Below are 17,268 nucleotides of genomic sequence, written 5' to 3'. Positions count from 1 at the left end.
CAGTTTTATGGTCATAACCAAGGTTCTAGCTCTCTTTTTTTGAATTGATATATATTCACATACTTTGCCCTTTGAAAGTATATAATTCATGTTTTTTAAAATATATTCACAAGGTTCTGTAGTCATCGCCAGTATCTAAAGCAGAACATTTTTTTTTTTTGGCTATTTCTTGGGCCGCTCCCACGGCATATGGAGGTTCCCAGGCTAGGGGTCGAATTGGAGCTGCAGCCCCCGGCCTACGCCAGAGCCACAGCAACGCGGGATCCAAGCCTACACCACAGCTCACGGCAACACCGGATGGTTAACCCACTGAGCAAGGGCAGGGACGGAACCCGCAACCTCATGGTTCCTAGTCGGATTCGTTAACCACTGCACCACGACGGGAACTCCTAAAGCAGAACATTTTTATCACCCCAAAAAGAAACCCCATACCTGTTAGCAATTACTTCTTCCTTCCCCCAGTCCTTAGCAACCTCTAATCTGTTTTCTGACTATAGATTTGCCTGTTCTGGATGTTTCATTTAAATAGAATCATACAATAATAGGTAGCCTCTGTATCTGGTGCCTTTCACTTAGCATGGTATTTTCAAGGTTCACCCATGTTGTATCATATATTGGAAGTTTATCCCTTTTATGCCTGAATAACATTCCATCCTATAGATAATACTACATTTTATTCACGTTTCGGTTTACAGTATTTGGCTTCTTTTCTGTCTTTTGGCTAATATAAATAGTATTGCTGTGAACATTTGTGTATAGGTTTTTGGGTAGACCTGTGATTTAATTTTTTGAGTATATATCTAGGGTGGAATTGCTGGGTCATATGGTAATTCTTTGTTTAGCATTTTGAAGAACTGCCAGGCTCTTTTGCAAAACAGCTACAGTAATTTACATTTCCACTGGAAACCATGACATTCCACTTTTCGACATCCCTCTTTTACCAGGACTTTGATTGATAGATTGATTGATTTTAGCCATTCTAGTGAGATTAGAGTATTACCTCCTTGTGGTTTTGATTTACATTTCCCTATGACTAAATGATATTGAATATTCTTTTCATATGCTTTTTTGGCCTTTGTGTATATCTTCTTTGGAAAAATGTCTGTTTATATCCTTGTCCATTTTTAAATTTGTTGTTTTGTCATTTTGTTTTTGAGTTTTAAAGGTTTTTTATATATTCGGGATACTAGAACCTTACCAGATGCATGATTTGCACATATTTTTTCCCATTGCATGTGCTGTCTTCTTGGTATCTATGTAATGTCTTTCAATGCATGGAAGTTTTATGTTTGAGTAAGTCCAGTTTTTTTCTTTTTGCGTCTAGTGCTTTGGTGTTATATAGAAGAAACCATTGCCCAACCTAAGGTCATAAAGATTTAGTTCCGTATTTTGTTCTAAGAGTTTTGTAGTTTTACCTCTTAATTTAGATCTGTAAGTTTTGAATATGCTCTCAGGTAGGAGTCCAGCTGTATTCTTTTGCATGTAGATATTCATTTATTCTATTATCACTTGTTTAAAAAATTATTCTTTCTCATACTAAATTGCCTTGACATCCTTGTTAGAAGGTCAGTTGACAATAAATGTGAGAGTTTATTTCTGAAATTTTTATTCTGTTGACTTGTTATTTATACTAGTATCATATTGTCTTGATTATTGTAGCTTTGTGGTAAATTTTGAAATTGTTCATCTTTTCCAAGATTATTTTGGTTATTCTGCATTAATTTCAATTCCTTGTGAGTCTGAGGAACGGCTGCAAAAATGCCAGGTTTTTATGGGACTTGTATATAATCTGTAGATAAATTTGGGGAATATTGGCTTCTTAACAAAATTTTGTTTTCTGATCCATGAAAACAGGATGTTTTTCAAAATATTTAGTAGGACTTTAGTTTCTTTCAGAAATGTTTTGTAGTTTTCTGACTCTAATCTTACACTTAGTATTTTGCCATTTTGATGGTATTATATAAATGGAATTGTTTTCTTTTTTTTTTTTTTTTTTTTTTTTGTCTTTTGTTGTTGTTGTTGTTGTTGTTGCTATTTCTTGGGCCGCTCCCGCGGCACGTGGAGGTTCCCAGGCTAGGGGTTGAATCGGAGCTGGAGCCACCAGCCTACGCCAGAGCCACAGCAACGCGGGATCCGAGCCGCGTCTGCAACCTACACCACAGCTCACGGCAACGCCGGATCGTTAACCCACTGAGCAAGGGCAGGGACCGAACCCGCAACCTCATGGTTCCTAGTCGGATTCGTTAACCACTGCGCCACGACGGGAACTCCTGGAATTGTTTTCTTAATTTCATTTTCATATCAGTCATTGCTAATGTGTAGAAGTACAACTAATTTTTTATGTTGAGTGTGTATCTTATAACTTTGCCAAACTCATTTATTAGTTCAGATAGCTTTTGGGGTGTGTGAATTCGTAAGACCTTCTATATACAAGATGATGTCACCTGCACACATCCATAGGTTTACTTCCCCCTTTCCTTTCCAGGTGCCCTTTATTTCTTTTCTCACATAAGGCCTCTGCTAGAACCTCTGCTACATTGTCGAAGCTTTCCCTAGGGGGGAAAGCTTTCAGCCTTTGAGCTTTTAGTATGATGTTGAGGGGTTTTCATTGCTGTCCTGTATCAGGCTGAGGAAATTCTCTGCTTTTCCTAGTTCAGTATTTTTATCATAAAAGCTATTGGATTTTGTCATATTTTTTTTCTGCATCTATTGAGATAACCATGTGAATTTTGTTCTTTATTCTATTGATGTGATGTATTATATTGATTAACTTTCATTGTTGTTGAAACTTTGCAATTCCGCAATCACTTGATTGTGGTCCATAGTCTTTTTTATATGTTGTCAGATGTGGTTTGTTTGTTTGTGTATAAAAAGCAAGCACTTATTTCTTTCAGTTCTTTTTAAAATTTATATTATTGAAATATAGTTGATTTACAGTGTTGTGTTAATTTCTATTCAGCAGAATGATTCAGTTATACATATATATATTTTTCATATTCTTTTCCATTATGGTTTATCACAGGATATTGTTTATAGTTCCTTGTGGTATACAGAACTTTGTTGTTTATCCATTCTATATATAACAGTTTGCATTTGCTAATCTCAAACTCCCAATCTATTCTTCCCCCAGGTTAATTTATTTTTGAGGATTTTTGTACCTTTGTTCATAAGGGGTATTGGTTTTTTTTTTTTTTTTCCTTCTTGAGGTGTCTCTGTGCCTGGTTTTGGAACCTGGGAATTCCTGGCTGTATATATGTATATATATATGTTTTGTTTTGCTTTTTAGGGCTGCGCCCGTGGCATATGGAGGTTCCCAGGCTAGGGGTCCAGTCGGAGCTGTAGCTGCCAGCCACAGCCACAGCAATGCCAGATCTGACCTGCGTCTGCGACCTTCACCACAGCTCACTGCAACGCCGGATCCTTAACCCACTGAGCAAGGCCAGGGATCAAACCGCAAACTCATGGTTCCTAGTCAGATTCATTTCCACTGCGCCATGACAGGAACTCCCCCCTGGCCTCATAAATTGAATTGATGTTTTTTTGTACAAATGTTTGTGAGGTATTGGAATTTAGAGTGGAGTCATGTGTGCTTGGGTTTTTCTTTATTGACAATTTTTTGTTTGTTTACTCATTCTCTTAACTTGTCATAAGTTTATTCTGATTTGTATTTCTTTTTGACTTATTTTCTTAGCTCAGTTTCCTTTGTAGGAAATTGTCCCTTTTACTAGCTGATCTAGTTTATTGCTGTACAATTGTTAATAGTAGTCACTTGTAATCCTTTTTACTTCTGTAGAGTCAGTAGTAATGTTTCCACTCATTCCTCATTTTATTGATACAATGTTCTCTTTTTTTCTTGTCAGTCTGGTAACAGGTTTATAAATTTTATCTTTTTCAGAACCCCCTTCTGGTATAATTGAATTTCTTTATTATTTTTCTATGTGATTATTTTCTTCCTTCTGAGGCTTTAGTTTTTAAGCTTTATTTAGTTTGATTATTTTCTTCCTTCCACCTGCTTTAGTGTTCAGTTTGCTCTTTTCTTAAGGTGGAAATTTAGGTAATTAATTTGAGATACTCCTCTTTTTCAATGTGGGCCTTTTCAACTATTTCTTCTAATCCCTGCTTAGCTTCATATCGTAAATTACTATGTTGAATTTCTTTTTCATTCATCTCAAAGTATTTTTCTCTTTTCCCCTGTGATTTCTTTGTAAAGCCATTGGTTATTTAGTGGTATGTTGTTTCCACATGTTTGTGAATTTTCCCAGTTATTCCTGTTATTAATTTCTAATTTCATTCCATTGTGTAGGACGTACTTTGTATGATTTTGATCCTGTTAATTTTGTTGAGACTTGTTTTTTTGCCCCTGCCATAACATGTATTTGGTCATTCAATATCAAAAAATAATTTTTCGAAGTTCTCTTGTCATAGAGTGGGTTAAGGATCTGGCATGTCACCGTAGCAGCTTGAGTTGCTGCTGTGGTACAGGTTCAGTCTCTGGCCCGGGACCATCCATATGCCGTGGATGCAGCCAAGAAAATAATAATAGTAATTTTTTTACTTTGATGTTTGAGATTTGCTAATTTTGTGTGCATAGTTACTGTCTTTATTTCCTGATTCTTAAGATTTTACTGCCCGGTAGTAAAGTTTATACACACGTATACACCTTTATGTATAAATGTATATTCCCCTCCTTTTTTTCTTGGCCGCACAAGCGGAAATTCCTGGCCTGGGGTCATACCTGCACCACAGCAGTAACCTGCTGTGAAGTGACACAGCAGTGAAGCTGCTATGGTGACAACACTGGATCCTTAACCCATCCTTCTGTGCCAAAGAGAACTTCCTCCCCTTATCCTTTTTGGTATGCTCAAGTCTCTGCTATTTTATTAATGAACTGTGAACTCTGTTAACTCTTTAATTCCCTTCAGCTGCCACTCATCTGCTCTTCTTCCCCTTCGTTCTAATTATCTACTGCTTGCATGTCACTTTACTCCAGAACAGAGCAACTTAAAACAATGAACATCAAACATTTATGGTCTTACAGTTTTTGTGTTGGGAATCTGGGTCAGTGCCTGTCATTAAGCTGTATGTAGTCGCTGTCAGCCCAGCTTGCAGTTTCATCTGAATGCTCAGCTGGAAGTGGATCTACTTCCCAGCTCAGTCATACACCCGTTGATAGGATTCTCTTCGTTGTCATGGCTTCTCTGAGGACAGCATGAAACATTGCAACAGAGACAGTGAGTGAGAAAGTGTGCCTGAGACAGAAGTCTTTTCGTAGCCAGATCTTGGAAATGACTTAATTTTACTTTTGCCGTATTCTGTTTGTCGGAATGAAATCACTAAATTTGGCTTATAACCAAAGAGGGGTAGAGTGGAGGAATAAGGGGAAGGGAATACCAGCCTGTAAAGACCATTATGGGCCATCTAGAAGCTATTACCTTACTTTTATAACTGAACCTTTTAAAAATAACCATTTATTTAAATTTGCTGTTCTATTTTTTATCTCTCATTCACTCCTCAGTCCATTGAAAATTTCCTTCTGCATAACTCCATCCCAATAAAATTTCTTTTACAGTGCAAGCGTTTGAACAGTGTCCTTAAATTCAAGTGATACTATTTATTCTCAATTTCTCTAGATGTTCTTTTTTTTTCTTTGTCTTTTGTCTTCTGTCTTTTGTCTTTTTTTCAGGGCTGCACCCATGGCATATGGAAGTTCCCAGCCTAGGGGTCCAATCGGAGTTACAGCTGCTGGCCTACACCACAGCCACAGCAACGCCAGATCCGAGCTGCGTCTGCTGGCCTACACCACAGCTCATGGCAATGCCAGATCCTTAACCCACTGAGCGAGGCCAGGAATCGAACCTGCAACCTCATGGTTCCTAGCCAGATTAGTTTCTGCTGCGCCATGATGGGAACTCCTAGACGTTCTTTCTTGGAAACACTCATCTTTTGGCTTCTTTCCTTTAATACTTTCCTGGTTTTCTTTCTATTCCAAATAAGCTCCATTGCCAGATCTTTCTTTTTATCTAAGACCCTGAAGGTTTTTTTGCACTACAGAGCTTTGTTTTGTTCTGTACCCTCCTCTAGTCTCATTTCATGTGCTTTCCCTGGATTATCTTACTTACTCTTGTGACCTTAAACCTCATGTGCTAATGAGTCATATTTTCAATCTGAATCTTCTTCGTTTCAAAGCCAGTATTCTCAACTACATATTGAACATCTTTACTCAAAACGTAAAGTGAATCTATGCTAGTGTAGAGACTAAACTTCTGTAACAAGATGATTCCAAAATGCAATTGCTTAAAACGACAGCAACAAAAAACAAACTGTAACTGCTTAAATAAGCAGTAAATTTACTTATCTCTATCACAACGATCTGACTAGTCTAGACGCTAGGACAGTTGTGTTCCATGAGGTTACTTAGGGATCCAAGTTCCTTTTATTTTATTGTTACACACCATAGGACATTTTGCTTTTCTGTGTCATTCAATGTACTTCAACTTCAGAAAGGAGAAAGGAAGTTAAGTCCAGGGGAAGCACTTTTCTTTTAATAGGTGAGGGAGAAGTTGTGTACATCTTACTCCATTGGGAAGAACGCAGTCACGTGGCCATACCTATTTGTAAAAGAGATTAGAAAAACGTCAGCTTTTCTTGAGTGGCCACAAACTCAGGAAGATGGAGCAAGATGGCCAGATCTCTGTGGGACAACAGTAAAACATTTGGTTCCCTTTGCTTTGGAAAGGATATGCATCCCTCTGCTGGTGTTTTGATTTGGCATGGTCATGTGATTTGGCCTTGGTCAGTTAAATGCAAGGAAAAGTGATATGTAACACTTTTGAGAAGGAGCTTTAAGGGCATGTGTTCTATTCCTTTGCTATGGTGAATGATAATTTTCTAGAGGTATAACTCTCAGGCTTCAGACAATACTACAAAGCTACATAATCAAGACAGCATGATATTGGCACAAAAACAGACATATGGATCAGTGGAAACAGAATAGAGAGCTCTCAAATAAATCCACATACCTGTGGTCAGTTAATCTTTGATAAAAGAGGCCTGGACATAACAATGGATAAAAGACAGTCCCTTCAGCAAATGGTGTTGGGAAAGCGGGATAGCCACATGTAAAACAGTGCAGTCAGAACATCCCCTCATACCATATACAAAAATAAACTTAAATATGAGACTGGACACCCTCAAACTCTTAGAAGAAAGCATATAGGCAAAGCAGTCTCTGGCATATATTGTACCAGTATTTTCTTAGGTCAGTCTCTCAAGGCAATAGAAATAAAAGAAAAATAAACAAATGGGACCTCATCAAACTTAGAAGCTTTTGCACAGCAAAGGAAACCATCAACAAATGGGAAAGACAACCTACAGACTGGTAGAAAATGTTTGCAAATGATGCAACCCACAAGGGATTAATTTCCAAAATATACTAATACCTCACGTAGCTCACTTACAAAAAAAGAAACAGTTCAATCCAAAAATGGGCAGAAGACCCAAACAGACATTTCTCCAAAGAAGACATAAGGATGGCCGGTAGGCACATGAAAAGGTGCTCAACGTTGGTAATTATTAGAGAAATGACAGTCAAAACTACAATGAGGTACTACCTCACACTGGTCAGAGTGGCCATGATTAAAAATTCTGCAAAGAGGAGTTCCCATCGCGGCTCAGTGGTGATGAACCCAGTTAGTATCCACGACCATGTGGGTTTGATCCCTGGCCTCGCTCAGTGGATTAAGGATCCAGCATTGCTGTGAGCTGTGGTGTAGGTCGCAGACCTGGCTGGGATCTGTACTGGCTGTGGTGTAGGCTGGCGGCTATATCTCTGATTCAACACCTAGCCTGGGAACCTCCATATGCCGCAGGTACAGCCCTAAAAAGACAAAAAATAAAATAAACTATGACACAAATGAACTTACTGATAAAACAGAAACAGATTCACAGACATAGAAAACAAACTTATAGTTACAAAAGGGGAAAGGAGGTGGAGTAGGCTGCATGTAGTCATTTACATATGATCTGTGGCTGTTTTCATGCTCTAGTGCCAAGTGAGTAGTCTGTTTAACAGACTGTATGGCCCACAAAGCCTAAAATACCTACTCTTGGCTCTTTACAGGAAAAGTTTGGCACTTGATCCAGAAAGCATAGTAACCATCTATTTCTCTGTTTCTTTTACTTTATGAAATTAGAATACAAGAAAGCCACTTCTTGTTCATCAGTTGTATCGATAAAAAGGATAAGGATGAGCAAAGGATTTATCTGTACCTGCTGCTGGAACTGCTTTTGCCTGATTTCATTATCTCTTATATTCGTTGTCTGCTGGTTCATAAGGAGATTAGAAGTGTGTCTGCCCTTTGGACCACCATTTATTTACCCAGCTCTAGGCCCGTTGAGTGATGGAACAAATGTGTTTGTGTAGAATCTAAGCAGTAGGTGTCCCTGGCAGTTTATTACTAGGAAAAATTTCACAAATGCTGATTCCCAAAGCTCTAACTCTAGCTCAGATTACAAATATCTTCATTTATATCTACCTGACTGCCTGCTGAATTGGTGTCACATAAGCAAATCAAACTCAACATATCAAAAGCCAGATTAATGTTTTTCACTCCTCGGTACTCTCGCACATGCTGAATCCGTGGTGTATTCATTTACTGCCAACAGTATGAGCCCATGATTCCGACATTAAACACAGAGATTTAAAAGTAACTGGTATATCACTTTCAGAGTTATTTGGTCATTCTCTTTCACTTAGTCTCAACTTTGTCTTAACCTTGCAAGCTCTCAATGATGTAACCACTTTCTTCAGTGGCACCTGATGAAATTCTCTCCTGTGTGCCCTACTTCTTGACTCACGTTCGATGTTCTTTACAGAATATGCTTTTCTGTTCTTCAGAGGTTTTGCATGTACTGTGTCTCCTGCTCGGAATGCCTTCCCACCAGCTTGTTTTCTTGGCAAACATTTATCCTTTAGATCTCACATCAAACATTACTTTCTTCTTGAGGCCTTCCTTCTCTCATCAGAAAGATGTTCCCTCTTGGATTTATGTATAGCTCCATTATGGAAACTACCATATGCTTTCTATATTGAATGTTCACTATGTTCCAGGCACTGTGTGTAATACTTTTCCTTATATAGCTCACCTTTGAAATAGATAGAATCCTCATTTTTATGCACAAGGGAATTAATTTTGAGAAACTAAATAACTGGACCAGTCTCACGTTGCTGGAAGTGCCAGAGCCAACATTTAAATCTAAGCCCAAGACTTTGTGAATCCAGTACTTGGAAATACCACAAGAATTGCCCTTCACATTTGTCTTTGGTATAGATTATAATCACCGTGAATGTTTTTTCATCTTTTATGCATCAATATTAGATGAATTACTTAAGCAATTTCAGTTTTCTTTCACTTGGCTGCTAACAAGCTTAACTCTGCATTTACTTCTTTGTTGTACTCATTGGTTACCTTAAACAGTTTCTAATGGAATTTTTACCTTCCTGTTACATGGCTCTTTATCTTCTGTCTTTCTCATAGTGAGTCCATTGTGTATATGTATTATGGAGAGCTTTTTCTTTTCCTTTTGAAGTCATTGACATAATTAATACAAAATTCTGTTTAAATCCAGAGCAGATATCTAACATCTGCTAGGCCTTGTTCTTTGTTGCATAGCACACATTACCAGCCTAATCTTTTCCTGCCAAGCTGGGATTTAGCAGACTGCGATGCTACCACAAATCAGTCAGCTTTGGCCTCTGTTTGTCATATCTTTTCTTCTTCTTCTTCTTTTTTTTTTGTCTTTTCCCCTTTTCTAGGGCCGCTCCTATGGCATATGGAGATTGCCAGGCTAGGGGTCTAATCGGAGCTGTAGCCGCCGGCCTACACCAGAGCCACAGCAACACGGGATCCGAGCCACATCTGCAAGCTACACCACAGCTCACGGCAACGTCGGATCCTTAACCCAGTGAGCAAGGCCAGGGATCGAACCTGCAACCTCATGGTTCCTAGTCGGATGCCTTAACCACTGAGCCACGACGGGAACTCCTGGTTGTCATATTTTATTAGTGTGTTCCTAACACAGTTGAACTGAGACTCGTGCAGTGACCAGGCATTTGTTAGGAAATTACTAATGACTTAGCTTCACTATGATATAAAGTACCTAGCGAGAGTGGCAGTGAGCGGAGGCCTAGGGTTGCCATGAAAGGAAGTTGCTGTGATAACCCTCCTGAACACTGAAGAGGCCTGAATTAAGGTTTTGGCAGTAAGTATGGAAAGAGAGTAGATATGAGAGCTATTTGGAAGGTAGAGTCAGTAAGTCTTGGTAATGATAGAGAGGGAAAGAGAGAGAGGGGTCTGGCAGCTCAGCTCAAGAAGGGCATTTGTTGTAGTGCTGTATCCTGCACCTGCTAGCATGCACTCTCCCATATCATCCAAATGTAAAGGAACCTGAAACTCTAGCTGATGACTTTTTACTTTTAAGGTGGAATTACCCTCCTAAAAATAAAGAAAGCCATCGAATGGAAATGTAAACTAGCAGTTCTGCGGGAACCTGTTAACAACTTGCTTAGTTGGATAGGCCTTGGCCTTACTGAGCTTCACATTCCTTTTACTTGGTGAGTCACAAAGAGGTTTCTCAGGACTTCCCACTGCGGCTCAGCAGAAATGACCCTGACTAGTATCCATGAGGATTCCGGTTCAGTCCCTGGCCTGGCTCAGTGGATTAAGGATCCAGCATTGCTGGAAACTGTGGCTTATGTCGCAGCTGTGCTTGGATCTAGTGTTCTGGGGGCTGTGGCATAGACCCTAGCTGGCCTGAGAACGTCCATATACCACAGGTGTGGCCATAGAAAGAAAAAAAGTAATGGGAAAGCTAATTTTTAATAAATGTTCTTTTAAAGGAGTTAACTTTAGCCTCAGAATTATTTCTGAGAAAAATGGTAATTTATTATCGCCGTTTTTCTTTGATTTTGTGACTTCTCTGCATGCCATACCAATGATTTAGACAGTTTTTCAAAGAAAAAAGAGATATTGTCAGATTCTCTTCATTTTAAAAAATATAAAAATAAATATGTGGAGTTCCCACTGTGGCCCAACCATGTTAGTGGCGTCTCTGGAGTGCTGGGATACAGGTTAGATCCTCGGCCTGGCACAGTGGGTTAAGGATCTGGTGTTGCTGGCCTTTCATTATAGGTTGCGACTGTGGCTCAGTTTTGATTCCTGGCCTGAGATCTCCATATGCTGTGGGGTGGCCAAAAAATACAAAATAAAATAAAATAAATATACTTCTTAGAATAAGCATAGAGTATTTTCTGGTGCTCAGTACTTGAGGGATAGTAACATTCAGTACCAGATAACCTAACGTGTATCTTCTGGATTGTTTCTTTACAACTCACAAAAAATGCTTCATTTGTCCCTCAGAGGTAAAGGGAACATCAGAGTCTCTGTCACTTGATCTCTAGTAACAGGTTTAGAGTTCTTTGGAAAGTGAATAAATTTGGCAATGGACGCCCTTAATCTAAATGACAGTTTCAATAATGTCTGTTGCTTTTACCCCTGAGGGATCTTGGAATCCCTTAGAAGGTCTTAAGGGTCATCTTTTGTCATTTCTTAATTTGGACATATTTTGACAAAGGTTAGGTATTTCTCTATTCCTAAATTTATTTTTCAAAAGTAAACGAAGGTCGTTATCTTTCATTTTTGCTTTGTTAATACTAATTTTGTTTTTCTTTTTTAAATTGATGTATAGGAGCTCCTGTTGTGGCTCAGTGGTAACAAATCTGATTAGTATCCATGAGGATGTGGGTTTGATCCCTGGCCTTGCAAAGTAGGTAAGGATCCAGCTTTGCAGTGAGCTGTGGTGTAGGTCACAGACTCGGCTAGGATCCCGCGTTGCTGTGGCTGTGATGTAGGCCGGCAGCCGCAGCTCTGATTTGACCCCTACCTAGCCTGGGAACCTCCATCCATATGCTGTGGCTACGGCCCTTTAAAAAAAATTAGCAGGAGTTCCCGTCGTGGCGCAGTGGTTAACGAATCCAACTAGGAACCATGAGGTTGCGGGTTTGATCCCTGCCCTTGCTCAGTGGGTTAACGATCCGGCGTTGCCATGAGCTGTGGTGTAGGTTGCAGACACGGCTCGGATCCTGCGTTGCTGTGGCTCTGGCGTAGGCCGGCGGCTACAGCTCCGATTAGACCCCTAGCCTGGGAACCTCCATATGCTGCTGGAGCGGCCCAAGAAATGGCAAAAAGACAAAAAAAAAAGGCAAATAAATAAATAAATTGATATATGTTTGTACAACATTATTTGCCATATTAAAATATATTCATTGGTTTTTAGTATATTCACTATATTGTTCAGCCATAAGCACTAATTCCAGAACATTTCATCACCTCAAGAAGAAACTCTATACCCATTAACAGTCATTCCCATCACAGCTCCTCACGGCTCACATCCCTTGGAGGAACCAGTCTGCTTTCTATCCCTGTGGATTTGCCTGTTCTGGACATTTCTTATAAATAGAATCAGAAAATGTGTGGCTTTTTGTGTCTGACTTCTTCACTTAGCATGATGATTTCCAAGTTTATTCATATTGTAGCATGTGTCGATTTTCCAGTCCTTTTTATCACCAAACTTTATTCCATCGTATCATTAATGCCACATTTTATTTATTCATCATCAGTTGATGATCTTTTGGATTTCTTCACTTTCTGGCTATGAACGTTAGTATACAAGTTTTTGTGTGGCCAGTATTTTAATTTCTCTTCTATATATAACTCAGAGTATAATTACTAGTTCCTGTGGTAACTTTTTGAGTTAACTGTCAAACAGTTTTTCATAGTTGCTATACATTCCCATCAGGAATTATGAGAGTTTCAATTTCTTCAAAACTTAAGTCTTTAATAATGGTGATAAGGCTAATATTTAAGAACCTTCTTTTTTTTTTTTTTTTTTTTTTTTTGGCTTTTTAGGGCCACACCTGTGGCATATGGAGGTTCCCAGGCTAAGGGTCCAGTTGGAGCTACAGCTGCTGGCCACAGCCACAGCAATGCAGGATGCAAGCTGTGTCTGTGGCCTATACCACAGCTCACGGCAAAGCCGGATCCTTAACCCACTGAGCAAGGCCAGGGATCAAACCCGCAACCTCATGGTTCCTAGTCGGATTCGTTTACCATGGTGCCACGACAGGAACTCCTTAAGAACCTTCTATATACTAGATCGTATGCATTTTACATAGGATTACATATTTAATTCACGTACGACCCAGACCATGGAGAATTAAATAACTACCAAGGTCACATAGATAGTAGATGTTGAAGCAAGGATTGAACATGGGTTTGTCTGAGGCCACAGAAGGAATACTTAATGCATTGTATATTGGAAAGCATTTTTGTATACTTTTAATTTTATGATACGTTCCTTAAGGAGTACCATTTACTCTGTGGTGATATGTAAGCAGCCATAATTTACCCTCTTAAATAAATTGCATATGGTGGGGTAGAGCACTGGATTTCTAGTGGGGAAAAACCTGAACTCTGCTAATCACTAAGTGTATAAGTTCAGTTACTTTGATCCTCTTTTTCTCACAAAAATGTATGTGAATACTCTCAGCATAATATTTGTCGAATAGTTGGGACCCAGCAAGTGTTTAAATATTAATAATAAATTATCAGAGAAACAACAGCAGTTTTACTTTTTTTCTTTCATGTATGTAGCTGTCAATCCTTTGGAGATTGACAGCAACTTGGGCCAAGTTATTTATACTTGTGGGTGTTGAAATGTTGAGTTGTATTTTCTTTAGTTTTCTTTGAACTTCCAGTGGCCCAGTGGATGTGTTATATTGATAATATACCCGAAGGCTTTTCCATTCAGAAGGGAGCCGTACCTCAATTATGGCTGGGAAATCTCCTGTGGCAAGAGCGCCCTTGAATAGACTTCAGAAACCCACTTTTTTCACATTTGCCTACTTGTGTTCATCTTAACGTTTCAGTTACATACTCAGGAGTACTACCTCGTGGCCACAGTTATTTATTTAGTAAGCCTACCTATAACTCTAGCATCAGTATGTTTTGAGAGAAATTACATAAAAATAACAATTCAGAGTTATTTTTCACTGCTTTAGCGACTAAGCAGATAAACCTGGGAAGTAAAAATCAAGTCTCCTAAAATTGTCTAAGTATGAAAAAACTTTAGGAACCCATTGAAATATGTTAATGATGTGTATATGTCTTGATTCTTGTCTGAGCTGGAAATGGGAAGATGGAGTATAGATTTGTTGAGAACTTACTGTAGCATTTTTAAAACTTATTTTGATGGTTGTCTATCGTGTAAAATGTGTATTTGTTGAAATATAACAGCTTGCAAAATGCAGTAGACACCCTGCCTCATGCCATATGCAAAAATTAATTCAAAATGGTTCAACAGGAGTTCCCGTCGTGGCACAGCAGAAACACATCTGACAAGGAACCAGGAGGTTGCGGGTTCAATCCCTGGCCTCGCTCAGTAGGTTAAGGATCTGGTGTTGCCGTGAGCTGTGGTGTAGGTTGCAGATGCAGCTCAGATCCTGCATTGCTGTGGCTGTGGCTCTGGTGTAGGCCTGCATTTGTAGCTCCTATTAGACCTCCGTATGCCTCGGGTGTTGCCTTAAAAAGCAAAATACATATGTACATAAAATATAAATTTTTAAAAATGGATTAACAACCTAAATAAAAGGGCTAAAACCATAAACCTCTTAGAATAAAACATAGGGATAAATCTTCCATGACCTTGAACTGGGCAATAGATTCTTAGATTTGACACCAGAAGCATGCAAGCAGCAAGAAAAAAGTAGATAAATTGGACTTTATTAAAATTAAAAACTTATGTGCATCAAATGACATGAGGGAGGTGAAAAGACAGCTTACAGAATGGGAGAAAATTTTTGCAATTCATATGACTGGTAAGAACTTAATGTCTGGGCCATATAAGGAACTCCTAAAACTCAACAACAGAAAGACCAACCCAACTTAAAAATGAGCAACATGTTTGAGTAGACATTTCTTCAGAGATATACAAAGGTTAATAATTACCACATGAAAAGATGTTCAACGTCATGAGTCATGGGGGAAATACAAATCAAAAACACAGTGATACCACTTTACACCTAATAGGATGAATCCTTCTTTCTTTCTTTCTTTTTTTTTTTTTTTTTTTGGAGGCGGGAAGAGGGGGTTGGCTACGCCCGAAGCATGGAAAAATTCCCAGGCCAGGAATTAAACCAAAGCCACAGCAGTAACACCCCTAGATTTTTAACCACTAGGCCACCAGGGAACTCCCAAGGTGACTGTTTTTTAGTTTTTTAGTTTTTTCATTTATTTTTTTTAAAGGAAAATAACTATTGGTGGGGTTGTGGAGATATTGAAACTCTAATGGGAGTGCAAAATGGTGCAGCTGTTGTGGAAAACAGTTTGGCACTTCCTCAAAAAGCTAAACATAGAATTGCCGTGTGACCCATCAGTTCTACTGCTAGCTGTATACTCAAAAGAACTGAAAACAGAAACTCAAAAGAACTGAAAACATTGGCATATTTGTATACCAATGTTTATTGCAGCATAATTCATAATAGCCAAAAGGTTGGAACTACCCAAATGTCCATCAACAGATGAATGGATAAACAAAATGTGGCACATTCATACAATGTAATATTGTCACTCCTAAAAAGGAGTGGAGTTGTTACCTTTACTCCAGACATGGGCAAACCTTGAAAACATTATGATACTAAGTAAAAGAAGTTAGGCACAAAAGGACAAATATTAGATGTTCTACGTATATGGTCTAGAATAGACAAATTGAGAGGCGGGAAGTAGATTTTAGGTTACCAGGTGCTGCAGAGTAGGAGAATGGGGAGTAAATGCTTAAAGGTTAAATGATTTCTGTTTGGATGGTAAAAAAAGAAAAAATCTTCTGGAAATAAAAAGCGATAATGGTTATACTACATTGTGAATGTGATTGATTAAGACACTGAATTGTACACTTAATGGTCAAAATGGCAAATTTAATGTTTATTTATACATAAACAAATATATTTCTATATAATAAACTTGTGTATATCTCCACAATATTTAAAAATGCAGCAATTAGGGAATTTTTTTCTAGATCTGTCACTCACCTTAGCTTTAGCATATTCCCTATCATTTTGGATGCAGATCCTAACAAAGCAAGCCATTCAGTATAACACAGGGATAGTTACCCGGAAATAAAATTAGGAAGTGGAAATTCAATCACCAGTAATTTTATTTAAATCTTAAACATGTTATATATATGTGTGTTACATACATACATACATACTAGTATATGTGTGTGTGTCGTATATATCACAGGTTTGTGTATACATGTGTGTGTATGTATATATATATATAAAGCAAAAGTATCATGAAACAGTGTTTACGTACAGTTTGAAGAACGCTAATCTACTTCCCTAGCAGCTCTTAATTCTTTGTGTTTTCTCCTTAAGTTCCAGTGGGTCCTTAGAGTGATCTTCTAGATCTTGAAAGGTTTGCATTTATGGGAGGTAGCTGTGGCATAGTCAGTATCTGGTAGGCATCTTCCTGATCTCTTTTATTAGCAACACAACTTCCATTTTACAGATGAAGATTCTGAAATAGAGAGGGGGGATTGACCTTGGCAAGAGCACATTGCTTGGTTTTGAATTTCACTGTATTTGATACGAAAACATTATTTCTCTTTCTATTCAGATTATTGATAGAAAGTAGACTTCTTGGAAAGAGATACTTACCAACCACACTCTTTCCATTTAGGTTTATTTTAGGTATATGGTTACTCCTACTGAGGAATATAAAATAGTAATGATAGAGGTGTAATTTTTCTTGCTGGACTTATGTCAGATACTTGCAAGATACCTTTTCCTTAGACTTAAGAATAAACAACTTTTGAGTAGTTTCTCAAAAAAAATTTTTTTTTGTCTTTTGTCCTTTTTAGGGCCGCACCCACGGCATATGGACGTTCCCAGGCTAGGGGTCTAATAGGAGCTGTAGCTGCCGGCCTACACCACAGCCACAGCAACACCAGATCCAACCCGCGTCTGCAACCTACATCACAGCTTATGGCAATGCCAGATCCTTAACCCACTGAGCGAGGCCAGGGATTGAACCCGAAACCTCATGGTTCCTAGTCAGATTTGTTTCTGCTACGCCACAGTGGGAACTCCTTTTTTTTTTTTAGGGCTGCACCCGCAGCATATGGAAGTTCTCCGGCTAGGGATCTAATCAGAGCTGC

General features: G+C 38.7%; 2 protein-coding genes across 3 annotated transcripts in view; both read left to right on the top strand.

Moving 5' to 3' along the window:
• LOC100511652 (glycerophosphodiester phosphodiesterase domain-containing protein 4) overlaps positions 1–17,268 on the top strand; it is an 882,168-nt gene that overhangs the window by 323,128 nt on the left and 541,772 nt on the right. The window lies entirely within an intron of this gene.
• RSF1 (remodeling and spacing factor 1) overlaps positions 1–17,268 on the top strand; it is a 157,534-nt gene that overhangs the window by 54,327 nt on the left and 85,939 nt on the right.

The sequence above is a fragment of the Sus scrofa genome, chromosome 9, assembly GCF_054392235.1.
Source record: "Sus scrofa isolate SSC_HxYL_T2T_F1_AM1 chromosome 9, Sscrofa_HxYL_maternal_Yorkshire_Landrace_v2.0, whole genome shotgun sequence".
Classification (NCBI taxonomy): Eukaryota; Metazoa; Chordata; class Mammalia; order Artiodactyla; family Suidae; genus Sus; species Sus scrofa.
The sequence above is the reverse complement of the archived record's forward strand: the minus strand, read 5'-3'. Positions and strand labels throughout refer to the sequence as shown.